The sequence below is a fragment of the Periplaneta americana genome, chromosome 14 (genome assembly GCF_040183065.1).
Source record: "Periplaneta americana isolate PAMFEO1 chromosome 14, P.americana_PAMFEO1_priV1, whole genome shotgun sequence".
NCBI classification, from domain to species: Eukaryota; Metazoa; Arthropoda; class Insecta; order Blattodea; family Blattidae; genus Periplaneta; species Periplaneta americana.
This window is the reverse complement of record NC_091130.1, coordinates 54,879,279-54,893,834: the sequence shown is the minus strand read 5'-3', so window position 1 is coordinate 54,893,834 and position 14,556 is coordinate 54,879,279. Positions and strand designations below refer to the sequence as shown.

General features: G+C 34.2%; 1 long non-coding RNA gene across 1 annotated transcript in view; it reads right to left on the bottom strand.

Annotated features, from left to right (window-relative positions):
- The window catches only part of LOC138713303 (uncharacterized), a 38,346-nt gene that overhangs the window by 23,186 nt on the left and 604 nt on the right, over window positions 1–14,556 (bottom strand). The window contains exon 2 of the long non-coding RNA XR_011335828.1: window positions 5,323–5,500. This is a non-coding gene — a long non-coding RNA (uncharacterized lncRNA). The remainder of the gene's footprint in view (window positions 1–5,322; window positions 5,501–14,556) is intronic.

Here is a 14,556-nt window from a genome sequence, read left to right as displayed (position 1 = left end):
TGGCCTCACGTCCACATGTCGAAGTAGAGGTGGACGATCATCCAACCAGAATGGAGGTACTGTGTGCTTAGCATGATGATCCACCCAACCATTATAGCTGGCTTTTGCAACCGGATTTCGCTACCTATCGTAGCTCCCCGAGTGCATCACGATTCTGGGTGGGCACCGGTCCCATACACTGGCTGAAATTTCATGAGAAAATTTCTTCCCCCACCAGGACTCGAACCAGCACGCATTCCATAGCGCGAGTCTTAGGCAGGACGTCTGAGACCTTGAAATATGTCATCATATAAAGCGGTTGAAGATTTTCAACTCTTTCGCATTGTTCTTCTTCTGATTTCTTTTCAGTGGCTTGAAATATAATTAAAATAATGTTAGAAAATGACTATTATAGACTAATTTGGATGTTTAATAGCATTTGAAATTAAAATGCGATAAATAAAATTAAAGATAAAATAAATTTGACAAATAAAATAGAAACTCCCTATATAGCTTTCATATCGTCCGCTTGATGATAATCAGGATCATATTTTTAGTACAGTATCTTATTTTATATTGTAGATTGCAATGGACCTCTAGGCGAAAGGGCTTTCTTTTTGCAGTAGCTATTCAGAAATTCTCCCCGTCCATAAAATACTTCTTTTTTTTTATCGAGTTATTTTACGATGCTGTATCAACATCTCAGGTTATGTAGTGTCTGAATGAAATGAAGGTGATAATGCCGGTGAAATGAGTCCAGGGTTCAGCATTTGCTTATATTGGGTTGAGGGAAAACCCTGGATTAATTAAAAGCCAATTATAAAATCTAGCTTTGAAACTATTGGTTGGTAACTTATAATATTGACTGGGAAGCTTATTATATAATTTCATCCCCATGACAGAAAAATTTGTACTAATTTTATGTAATCTACAGTATGGAATATTAATTTGTTCACTATTTCTAATTTCATGATCATGTATATTGGCTATTAATGAGTAATTGTCTATATCTTGTCGAATGTAAGGGACTAGGTCGTATATATATAAATTTATGACAGTTAATATCTGTGATTGTTTGAAAAGAGGTCGACAATGTTCAAGATAGTTTGATTGACATAGAATTCTAGTGGCTTTCTTTTGCAAAATCAAGACACTCCCAATTTTGCTACCATTTCCCCAGAAAATTAAGGCATACCTAATTATCGACTGAAAGAACGAAAAGTAGGCACACCTTAAATAATTTTGAGAAACACAAGTCACTAATTTCTTTAATAAATATATAACTCTTGATAATATTGTGCATATATATTCGATATGTTTTTCCCATGTTAAACTGGAGTCTATAAAAAGTCCTAGAAATTTGGTATAGTTTTGTATGTTGTCCTTTTTTATTACATGATTTAGGGTAAAAGTTATGTTGAGTCTTTTCTTGATTAAGCAAAAAACCATTAGATTCAAACCATAAAGCCATCTGTGATAGAATATCATTGGTTAGAGCATGTAATTCATTCAGAGTAGAGCTAGAACATAAGAATGTAGTGTCATCAGCATACATAATTGTTATAGCTTTAGGAAGGTCATTTATTGCTACTAAGAATAGCAGTGGACAAAATTATTGAGCATTGTGGAACACCATAATGTATACTGGAGAGACTTGACCAATTTTCGCCTACTGAGACTAACTGCCTTCTGCCATGAAGATAGGTTCTAAAAATATTTAGTGTATTCCCTCGAATACCATAAAATTCTAATTTTGATAAAATTAAGTTGTGATCAACGCAATTGAACTCTTCCTTAATCATAGACTTTCTGGATTTGAAAGGTATCCAAACATTCAGAACACTTTACCTCATACAAAGTATCTCTTTTCCTCTTATGTAGTTCATTTTGAGTCGCTGTGGTTTTTGCCTATTCAAATTGTGTATCTGAGTTGCATCTTTATCGTTGTTTATTTCTAATTCAAGTTGAGATGTATTGGTTCTAAATTTATCGCAAATACATGCATCACTTCTGAAATACCCAAAACTTATGCTGTACTAATTCAAAAAAATCAATTAATATTTCTTGTAGAACCTCATAGTATTTACAATGATAAGTCCTGTCAGGTGAGCATTCTATGTAGCACAGGAAGCCATTAGATTTCATTCACTCATTAATCTACTCCTTTCTATAAGTAAAATATTCTGAGAACATCTCAATCCTCAACACTTAAACAAGCGTTTTCTGTAATTTATTTGACTCATGATCTGTATTCTTTTCGAAGAGTTAGAAGTACATCAAAAAATTTTATTTTCTTTGTACTAGCATTCTGCATAACTATATTCTCTGTTATTTCTGATATCTCCATTTCACTTATGACTTAATTTTAAGACAACATCAGGAACAACTAACACAAGCCTGAAAGAATGTTCATGAAACAAGCTGCAAATAAGACCTTGTTTACTTTAGTGCAAAAAATAATCATTGCATTCTTACTCAATAGTGGAAAAGTAATGAAATTGTCGTCAATGGCACAGCCAATGGGTAGGCCTGGGCCCAAAAAAACTCGTGAATTTTTAGTTTTTTTTTTTTACGGAAAACACTCAACATCAAAAATAAACCATGGATCCAGAGCAATAATTAAGATAAGAAGTAAAAAATTCGTTCATTGACACCTTATTTTATTTTAAAGCTAAAAATATTTTGTACAGATTTTGTTTTTTCAATTTTTAACTAAAAATGACATTATTATGCACTTATCATAAAAATTGTTACAAATCATATGACTTTAGGAACTTGATTCCTTACAGTTTAATTATGCATCCTAATGTACAGTCTTAAAGAATTTACAAGAGTGGTGTGATTTTTGTAACAATTGTTGTGACATGTGCGTAAGAAGATGCAATTCTGTAGTGACTGAACATTGAAATTAATTTACACTATGTGAATGCTGAATCGCAAGATGCGTTAATTAAGATTTCTCTGCTTCCAATTTAAAATTTCATATATAAATACTAATTTTTTAGGACACATATTTCCTCCGAATGTTATAAAAGAAAGAGATACAGATGTATTAGTGTCAGTACAGCACATTATAGCAATTGAAACCTATAATGATGTTCTGTTTTCTTAGTAGGTACCAATTGTTCGTTGGTTATGTATTATTTACTGATACACTTTTTTTCGTCATCATTTCAGTCGCACACAATGCACACGCATTGTTTACCGGTCTTCGTGTTCAGTCAACAGCATCAGTCTCCTCTACCAACGTCACAAGAAATAATCAATCCCCTCTCACTTCTCCGATCTTCACTTGTCATCGTACGTTTCCACAGTGTCAGCCAAGTGCTAGTTGTCTCGCGGCTTCTTGAGCTGCTTCTTGCTCTGGTTCAGTTTCTTATGCTTGTGGAGTGTCGCCTTCTTGGGTCTATGATCTTCCATGGAGCGGATTCCCTGTTTCTCCAGATATTCCCCTATCTTCAGGTTATCCGTGCTCTCAACTACCACAGAACGCCAGAGTTTCTGGAACTCATCGTCCACAGGCAGAGCTGCTGTCTTGTTTGTGAAGAACACAATCTTCTTCTTGTCAATCGGTCGCGAGATGTATAATGATCTCATTCTGCAAAGCCTTGAGGGTTTTATTACAATGTGGCAAAGATTCCTGAACGTCTTCCAACAGATTCCTTCAAGACTCTTCAAGTCTTGTTGTGTCAACAAACGCAGTTGATCCCGGTATTAGGCCAATATTTTGAATTTTTTAAAATAAAATATTTCCTCCAAAGCCAGTGTTTGAGGAAATGTCCCCATAACACTGGCAGCATTCCCATGCTGGATAGCAATATAGCGATTCTTTGTGTCAAGAAGTCAGTCGACCTGGAATCTCCATTGAGCGCTTGCAACTTTTTCCCGATGTCTGAAACCAGCATTTTAGTCTCTGTGCTCCAAGGTCCCAACGTCTCAACAGCAAAAACAGAGAACAAGTATTTGTCCTGGAGATCCCGATACTTATTCCTTTTGATGCTCACTGCGGATGTTGCAGCAGAACCAGCAACTTTGGAGGTGACAGGCAAATGGGATGGTGCTAAAGTGTCGACACAAGTGGCATCCCATAGCAGAGATTTTCCATGAGACCAGGGTATCAAGGTCAATCCATCTGGTCTTTTTCCATCAGAATGGCAGATTCCAATAGGTTCCAGGATTGATGGAAAACAAGCAGAGACAAGTGCCCTTTTAATGATGTCATTTAATTGAAAGTGCCTGGAAAATCTCCCGATATTTTTGGGGCAACTTAAGCCATGATGACCATAGGGATCAACAGTGGCTCCACAAAGACATTTATGTGGAAAACAGATCTTGCACCCGAGTCTTAAGGCGACAGCAATTTTGAAGGACATATTGTCCATTAATGTGCCAATATTGGAAGATGGTATTGACTTAAGCCAAGACCCTGATTCCTTCTGTCGTATTGCATGGTATCTAGCTTGATCGACCTCAGACGATGAAGACGCTAGTAGAGCCTGGTAGATATCAGAAGCATGGATGTGGTCCCATTGTTTCTGAATATCACAAGAAGCTGGGAGGTTGTTGTTTCCTGTAATACTGAACCATTTATCCAAAGCCTCATTCACATAACAGATCCCGATTTCATCACCGTTAATTGACCATTTAGACCATGAACATGAACAAGGAACTTCTAGAGAAACAGTGTTCCCTGTGAATATTAAATCAAAACATGTGTGTGACCTATATTCTAAACTACAGAACATAAGCATGGGTTTGGCATTCCAGGAACTACTCCAAGTTTTACAAATTATATGCCTACTGATCTGTCCCATCACGACTGCATCTGCAGAAAGGAATTTTTCTGCATCATGACGAATAAAAACTTACACCAGGACAGCCATGTCGAGCACAAGGCTTTGTAATCTAGCAATTTTATCCATCGAGAGGAAGAAAAGTTGGAATTTGTTGAAGGACCCATCATCAGTGGTCAACAGATTCGTGCTAGGAAATGTCGACAGCTCCAGATCAACTTATGAAGCATTTGTATGACCTGCATGATTGTTTATCATAATTTTGCATGTTATTCAATAAGACTTCCGAGAATGAGTTTCAAGAGGGTTGACGACAGTGCCATTGTCAGGTACTTTATAAGATCCTGTCTTGTAAACGCAGTACCAATCTAAGATAATAGCTCAACCATTACCTTTCTGATTATCCAAGTAGAGCCACAATAATTTTGGTGTCAGAACTGATCATAACAAAACTGATGACCGGTAGAACCAGCCATAACAACATGTTGGAAGTATCTAATATCTATAGTGTCAGTAACAAAATTAAATGATATGCAACAAAGATACTCACTTTCATGATTTTTCAGTTCATCTGCTTGTCCCTTGTCAACCAGCACTTCATCTTCCTTCACAAACTGCAATATGCCACCAAAGTGAGGTGACAAGATTTCTTCCACATATTCTGCACTGCGAGTATTGAACTGTTCACGGAAGCCTTCTGCCTCTTTAGAATTGTCCCGAGTGCGTTCCTTAATGCAAACATCAATATTTTACTTTACATTTGTTTGTTTATCAACTGTCAGAAGACAGGTCTGAACCTCATTAGTGACATCAATAAAGGTGCGTACACACATAGGGAACGAACAATGAACAAGGGATGAAGCGAACTTTCACTGTTTGGAGCAACATACAAATAATCAGCAAATGGTCAGGGACCATTCGTGTTTGCTGGTTATTCGCAATAATGGTAGATGATTTATTATAGTAAGTGCAGCAGTTATTATGGGCTGTCTAACAAAAATAAAGTTGAAAAATAAAGGGTGATTGTGACAGATTCCACTATACAAAAGTCGCAATTGGTATAGAATAGAAGCATTGACTTGTTTAATTACTTACGTTAAATTCAGTGGGATAGTTTTAAAACTTCTGTCGAATTTCAGCAACAGACTTTGAAATGTCATCATCATCATATCCATCACATATTAGATCCTACAGGATCTGTTATGGCCTCATGCCAGCGCCTTCGTGGTCTTCCCAATTTCCTCTTTCCTCTTGGTACATAAGTAAGAATCTGTTTAGGCCATTTAGTGCGATCCATCCTTTCCACATGTTTTTTCCACTGAAGTCGATATTGTTGAACAAAATTAACTATAGGATCCATTTTTAGTTCCTGCAATATGTCCACATTTTTACGGTGTTCCAGCAAAGAGCATCCCGCTGTTCGTCTCATGAACCTGATTTCAGCTATCATCAGCCTTTGCTCATCAGCTTTTCTGATTGTCCATGCCTCGCTACCGTAAGTGAGGACCGGTCGAGCTAGTGTTTTATATACCTTTAGCCTTGTATGTTTCTGAACATGGGATGATTTGAAGATGGTGTTAATTACGCCAGTGATTTTTATAAATTTAGATATTTTGTTCGACATATCTTCATCAGTGATGTAAGAGAGGTTATAACCTAAATAGTTAGGCTTCAACCACAGTGCAAGCGACAAGCGGCATGGCGCGTTGAGTGGCGGCGTGGATGAATCACAAACGCATGTTAGCAAATGCAGCTGGCCATAGTGTGAGCGGAGTGGCATTTTGGAGGGGAAGTTGGTTCAAAGACAATGCTACACGCCGCTGGCCGCTCGCTCTTGTTTGAGATTTTAGCGGCGCCGCTCACAATTGCAAGTATGAATTGTCAAGAAATGAGAAAGAAGTTATCATTTAAGAAGTGAAAACCCGAATATTCCTGTGGAATAACTGCGAGAAGAACTTCTAAAACTTCTCCATGACGAGGAATATGTAGAAAGACATTTTACTGAACGCGAATAATATTTTTATAATATGTCGTATGATTATTATTATTATTATTATTATTAATCATATTTCGTAGAATATTGTCGGGATAAACACTCAGTACTTCGTACAATATTAAACATATTCCAACTCCAAAATAAAGGTACAATTATTTGATTTAAATATTTCTGTTGTTACGATTAACCATCGTTAAAGCAAAGAAATACCGGTACATTAAAACTATTAGGTCAAAAGTAGCCTAATTATTTACAATCTCATACAAGAATATTGACACTTCTGTTATGAAAAACACAATCTATTAAGTACAAATTATAATGTTATATTAACATCTGCGACTGATTGAAATAATCAGTGAAGTTATCCTTATTTTTGTCTATCAAATTCACTGCAACTATTATTCCTGCGATCTGAGTTCTAATGAGTTTGCACATTATCAGTTCTGTAAATTTGTAAAATCGTTTCATGATAATGAAGATCATTCTTTGTCGCAATCTTTTCTCAAATGAAAGATTATAATATGTGCTGGCTCTTTTCACATTTTTGTCCATATTTCTATTCGTGAATCGCCACTTAGCACGCAATATTCCGAAAACACATTCCACGTATTATTTTTCGAACACTAGATAAACGTTGATTAAAATTTTTCCTTCTAGGCATTAGTTCTCTCACTAGATATTGCCTCATAAGATAAAGTTTTAGAGGATAGGCTTCATCTCCAATAAGTACAAGTGATACCATTACATGTGAGTTCTATAGTTCAGGCACATTGAACCTGTTAGTCTCCAACAAATTGAGAAGTGTAAAGTTGTGAAAATGCTTCCATCACTGTGTTTTCCTCTTCCCACCAAATCAATGGTTAAAATGTTTAGTCTGCGCCAGCAATACTCTGTAGTAATAGTACGTAAATTAAAATATCTGGAACCGAATTTATCAGGACCCTTTACTTGACTATGCTTTTCCTCGTTTGTTACGAAGCAATTAGGGAACCACAACGTTCGTAGTAATCACTGACTACTTCGTTTAATTTTTCTTTATTTGGTTATAGTATAAAGTCTTTAATTGATTCATTTTAGATTACCTCACACATTTCTCTTGCCATTACAATTGCTGTAAATTTTCCTACCCTGAAGGAAAATGCCAGTAATCGCAATGATGTCCCTGTGGTTATAAACCTACAAGAAAGAGTAATGTTAGAAATTTACCTTAAATTGTTCTTCATTTTAACGTAGTAGAAGACTTAATATTAGAATATATAAATATTTTAGTCACTAATTCATTAAATATTCATTATTGCATTCTATTTCAGAAGACGTGGCAAAAATAAGTGGTAGAATTTTAAAAATAAATTTGAGAAGGAACTCCAGAAGCTCCCAAAGATACGAAGCGGTTCCGAAGCTCTTGAATCGCTACATCGTTATGGACGTTTTTCGACCTGACGATGTTTATGAAGGACGTCGTCCTTTCTGATAGACTGTAGGAAATCTTTCCTTCCAGGAGATCCCATCGACTCCAAACAGTCCTGATTTGGGAGAAAGTAAAGACAATGATCAGCAATGATAACATATCACTTCAGACGAATATGTCTTCGAATGCCTCAACACCAAAGCCAAGGGCTCAAATATAAATCTAAATTATTTAAATATATATTACTTATATAAAAATATATTTATGTTAAATCTATTTATCAATAATTGGGTTTTTAAAATAGGACCTTATATATACACTAATATAAAAAAATAATTGATGCTGAAACTAGAGTAGTTCGATATCCTGTTAATAAAGCAACGGCAAGAGAGCACATTTTCAGTGGTCTGGAGCACAATTTTTAATGTCTCTTTTGCCGCATATGAAAAGTAATAATTATAAGTGCAGTGGAAAAATTAAAATTGCACAGCACACAATTGTAAGAAGTTTTAAATGCAATAAACCAAAATGAAAAAAATGAAAAATATTGAAAACTGCTCATTTCTAATGTTAAATTTTCGTAAGTATAAACATGTGTTTTTTTGCCATGTAAGGTGCAGCCCATGCAATTATTCGTAATGAATGAGACTTAATTCCATCAACACAAAAATTTAAGGATTCGTAGGACTATTTTTATTTAATTTAATTTATATGCAGTATAGCCTACCTGCATCATTGTTCGAAAAATGCATGATCCTGTGTCTTTAACTTAAAATAATTTTATCTTAATATAATGATTAGCCATTGTGCAATAGTGACAAATCTCTGAAATTTGATGGCTTGCTTCTGTAGTCGCTCCTTATTTTTATTTATAAAATAGCCGAAAGTTGTAATAGGCATGCGAGTATACTTCAAATATCTATCTGGAAATGTCCCTAATTCTCCATACAAACGATGAAATTCTCAGAGTTTCACATCTCTTATTAAATAGATGAACACAAAATTCTCTTCCATTCCTATTTTAAGCTGTTCTTTCTAGATAAGAATTGCCTAAAAGCAAACACTGTCATGATCTCATCTCCACACCATGCTGCATCGCTCACCTATACTGCGCTATATGGCCACACAAACGCTCTTTCCTCCCACTCCTCAATTTTTCGAGAGCGGTACCACGCCGCACGACGCTTCCAATGTGGCCGCAGCCTTAAAGGAATTAACACGTTCAATTAAAGTATTATTTATCATGATCTTACTTGGAATTGGATTCTCTCCCGAAAATGCCATGACTTTTGTTTTCTCTTTTGAGATTTCCATATTGAAATCTGATGCGGTTATTTGCAAATTATAAATGGCTCTTTGTACAGCATCCTCCGTTTTAGCAATAATAACCTGATCGTTGAAATGTTACTATGCAAAATAGGCTAACACTTTGCAAGAAAGACAGACTGGTGAGAAGCAATACCTGTTCATGAAAGATTAGCACTAACACTTCAATATCTGGCAACAGAGGATTCGTATACAAGTTTTAGGTATTTATTCGAAGTTTCCAAACAGCCGAGTTCCATGATTTTTCCAAAAATTTCCTGGTCCTGATATAATTCAATAAGGTTGATGTGGCACTGTATTTATAATTTTTGCCACCTCAGGCAACTAAAGAAATGTTGCCCCCTCTACATAAATAACAATATATGAAAATTAGTGAAAATGAAGACAGAGAATCGAATAATCAATATTCAAATGGAATTAATTAGTAAAAAAGGGAAAATAATACAAAAGAAATAAAATTGAATACAACTTTAAATGTCAGTAATGTAGGACTATTACAGTACATTCAGTGATCACTGCCCTGCTTTTTGTTGGATCTGAAATCTTCTAGATGGGCCTATTGTTTCACTCCTTGACTGGTGAAATAGTCTCTAGTTACTTCATTTATTGCTCAGAATGCTGGATCTAATTTTACTTATTTCATTTTCATACTGCAGTCATTATTTTAATTACATAGGTGCTGATCAATACTGCCATTCATTTCACTTTCATTATCGTACTTATTGTTAGTTTAGAAGATGTATCACATAACAGTGACGATGTACTCCCATCAGTTTTTGAAAGAATACCTCAGTTTCATTTTGAACAACTCGATTTTGTGTGTCTTACTACATAAGCACTTTTTGTTTCTTTTCTAATTATTTTAAGTTTTCACTGTTTTCTATATTCAGCCTCAATTCTTTTCATATCCGAACTTAATAAGACTAATAACTTAAAACTTCATAACAGTCATTTTAAACATATAACTTGTGTACTAGTTCATTTCAACTAATAATAATAATAATAATAATAATAATAATAATAATAATAATAATAATAATAATAATAATAATAATAATAATAAAATTTCAGGTATTTAACCAATAAGTTACCAATTTTTGCATAGAACAAGAATTATTTTGCTTTGAGATGTTATGAGCTGCCATGCAAAATTAAGTGACTTACAAGCTTTAATTATGTGACGCACATGTGAAATAAAGCCTTGACTGGTATATTATAATCAGATAACCTTACTACCTCTTATTAATTAGTTAATTAATTACATCCTGTTCGCATATAGTATAAAAATACCTATTGTTCGGATATATAAAAATTAATGTAAAATGTTTGTCATAAATGCACATGTATATAAAATTTCTCAAATTTTCACAGCTTGAGTATGGTACTAATCCCAAAAATTTGCCATCCAGAGCCATGGCTCATGTTGATCCATGCGAAAAATACGGCCCTTTGTTGATGACATCTTCTTCAATCCATTCCAGTTTTGATATATATTACTGGTTGGTGAAATTAGGTATATTAACCACTGCGGTCTGCTGCTACAACAAACTACGAAAAAGTGACAAATCCCATCCACAGCGAATACCAATTTCCTTTGATGTACTGATAAGCAATGGATCACATACAAAGCAAACCAAATGACTGGTTTACCTTCGTTGTACCGTCCACATGTTCCGAATTCAGTCAGCAAATGCATTTGTTCATTGTTTGGTCGCTATATGGGTTTAAAATTAGTGTTGTGGGATTTAATCGATTAATTGATCAATTTCTGTTGTAAGATTAATCGATCAAAAATATTTAATCGATATTCCTCTCTCGGAAATTGCTTACTTAAAAAGCACAATAGTACTGTTATTTTTTTATTGCAAAGCAGGTAGCTTAGGGAAAATCTTTGCACAAACACTTCAGAAAGAGATGGAAATATGAGGACAGTGACCTAGTCTACCTCTATTGAAAGTTTAAACACAATGCGAAACCCTTATTAAGTTTTATGGTTTTCCAAGAAAACTTCCAACTTGTTGTCAGCTCATCTTCCTAGCATATGAAATACATACTTTTCTGGGCTTCGTCTCCCTCATCCATTTCAAAATAGCCATGTATACACTGTGTGCAAGTGAGAGCATAACTACCTTCTTCTCTTTTTAAAATCTGGTAATTCAATTACAACAGGGGCCAGTCTTCTGTTTCGACCGCTGTACTTTTGCAGTGGCAGTTTCTGTACTGAGTTGGTATATGAAGGTTGTGTGTTTAGTTTGATAAAGAAAAAAAAAAAATCAGTTTTCTGTGGTTTGTGAAAAGTGTAAACTCTATTATGTCACATGAGAATTTGAGAGGTAAACTTGGTGAAATGTTAGGATTTAAATTAAACGATCGTGGAGAAGTGTTTGACAGAAAAAAAGTTTTTTCCTGTTTAGTGTTGCAGGAAACATTGTTACTAAACATAGAGTGGCACTTAATTAGGAGCATGTGAATGCACTCACATGTTTAAAATCATGGATGATGCAGTATTAACTAGGTGAGTCTTCATATTTTTTGTTATTTATGTTTGTCTCAAAAATTCCCGCAGAAATTGACACAAATTATAAGCCTCATAATAAATATGTTAACAAGTAATTAAAATAGTTGTTCTGTAATATAACGATACAATATATACAGATATACAACATTTAATATTTATGCTAATCACCTAACACAAGTTAAATTTAACAATAATTGAGTGGCTCAGTGCCAGACTTGCCTATACCACAATTACACTGAAAAGACTGGACGTCATTTTTTTAAATAATCACATGTCAAAAGATAATTATTTCTCTTTTACCGTAATCTAGTATGTATCTAGTCCATGTAAAAAAGTAAGTTGAAAAATATCATTAACCCAGAAATATGTTAAACTGTAAAACGAATGATAGGCAAGTTTAGTCCTAAAACAAATTATATTTCAAGTCCAAACATGTGGCATTGGCAATGTTAGGCAAGTTTGGCCCTCATAAAAAAAATTTGAAACCCAAATAAGTGGGATATGCAAGTTAGGTTCAAAAGTATAAGACATTAAAATCATTGCAGGCAGTCGTATGATGACCGATTTATTGGACTAATTAATGATAATAATAATAATAATAATAATAATAATTTATTTAATCTGGCAGAGTTAAGGCCATACGGCCTTCTCTAACACTCAACCAGGAGTAAAGACTGCGTTACAAAAACACTACAAATTTACAATGTACACTACAATTTTACACACAAAACTGAATAAGATAATAATAAAATGTAAACAACAAGTAAGAAGAAATCAGACATAATATATAACATAAAGAAAGAAAGAAAAAAACATAATAAAATGTGAACAGCAGGTCAAAACAAATGAGGCATACAAAGTATAAAAAATAAGACAATTATTCATAATAATAATAATAATAATAATAATAGTAATAATAATAATAATAATAATAATAATAAAAAATAAGAATAGTAATAATGATAATAATAATAATATTAATAATATTAATAATAATAATAATAATAATAATAATAATAATAATAATAATAATAATAGTAATAATACTAATAGTAGTAATAAAATAGTGCAGTACAAAGCATATAGTGAATACAATATTTTTAAGTACACACAAAAGGAAAATTAAGATTATATATAGCTCAACTTATCACATTAGAGATATGCCATTATCGGAAAATATGAAAACAAAAATATAAAATAAGTTGAATATCACTAGAACATAAAAAAATGTGAATACGTGGAAACATGCAATACAACACTTGTCATAATAGTAAGTTAGTTTGGCAACTCGTCATAAGATAATTTTCTAACTTGGATTTGAAAGATTTCAATGTTCGGCAGCCCTTGACTTCAGGCGGCAGAGAGTTCCAGTGACGAGAGGTAGCAACAGTGAAAGATGAGGAATACAGAGACGATGTGTGAAGTGGAATTTCAAGCGTGTTATCGCGTTGTGATCGAGTATTAATATTATGATAGCGAGAGATAGTATGAAATCGAGCGAATAAATAATAGGGGGATGAAGTGTGCATAATTCGATATAAGAGAGAAAGTGAGTGCAGATTTCTCCATTTAATATGTGTATCCCAATTGAGATTAGATTCGAAATGCACTCCGAGATTTTTTACGGTAGAGCTAAACGGGATGATTGTTTTATTCAGTTTCACAGGTGGAATATTCAGATCGTTGACTTCAGGAATTAATCTACGGTTCGTGAACAGAATAGCCTGTGATTTAGATGCGTTTAGGTTAAGCCCAAATTGTTGAGACCAGGAAGAGATGGAATCAAGATCTTCATTAAGACTATTAATGCTATCATTTAACAAAGTTACAAACTATAAATCTTTGGAACACAAAGAAAAATATGGAACTCTTTATTCATTATCCCCGTCAGTTCCTCCCATGTCTGGATTGTTGAAACCTTCTCCTTTTACTTTCAGACTTCGGTAATAATGGTGGTAAATTGGAGGGATATATTTGAGTAGTGACATTAAATCTTTCTTCTTCTCTTTCGTGATTGGCCGACCTCTGGAATACAGGAGGTTCAATTTCTGAGAAAAGTTTCGCGATGGGCACCCTCAGATCCCTTTCCGTGCTATATCAACCACATCAAAATCTATGCAGTCAGACACACTGTATGTTTTGTAGAAAAGTTTCTTGGGTTCATCTTTCCGAAACTGTAACCATCGAATCTTGAGCCATTCCACTTTTTGTTTATTTTCTGATGTTTGTTATTTCATTTTCTAAAGTATCTCAACTATAGAATAATTCGCTAGTCATACAATGGACCTGAAATTTTGGATTTCTTTTCTTCACATCAGCTATTACTCTTTCCCACTTTTCAGGAACATATATTTCTTCGTGATAGTGTTTAGACCTCTCGATGACTCCAAAGTCCATGTCACAGATATCAAAACTGTGGCCAGGAATGAAACATTTTTTATTGATCACTTCAAGGGTTGGGTGGTTTGCAATGCGTAAGATAAGAAGAGTGCTGTTTTAATATTACGATTCTGCCCTCCACAGCTGTCACTATAAA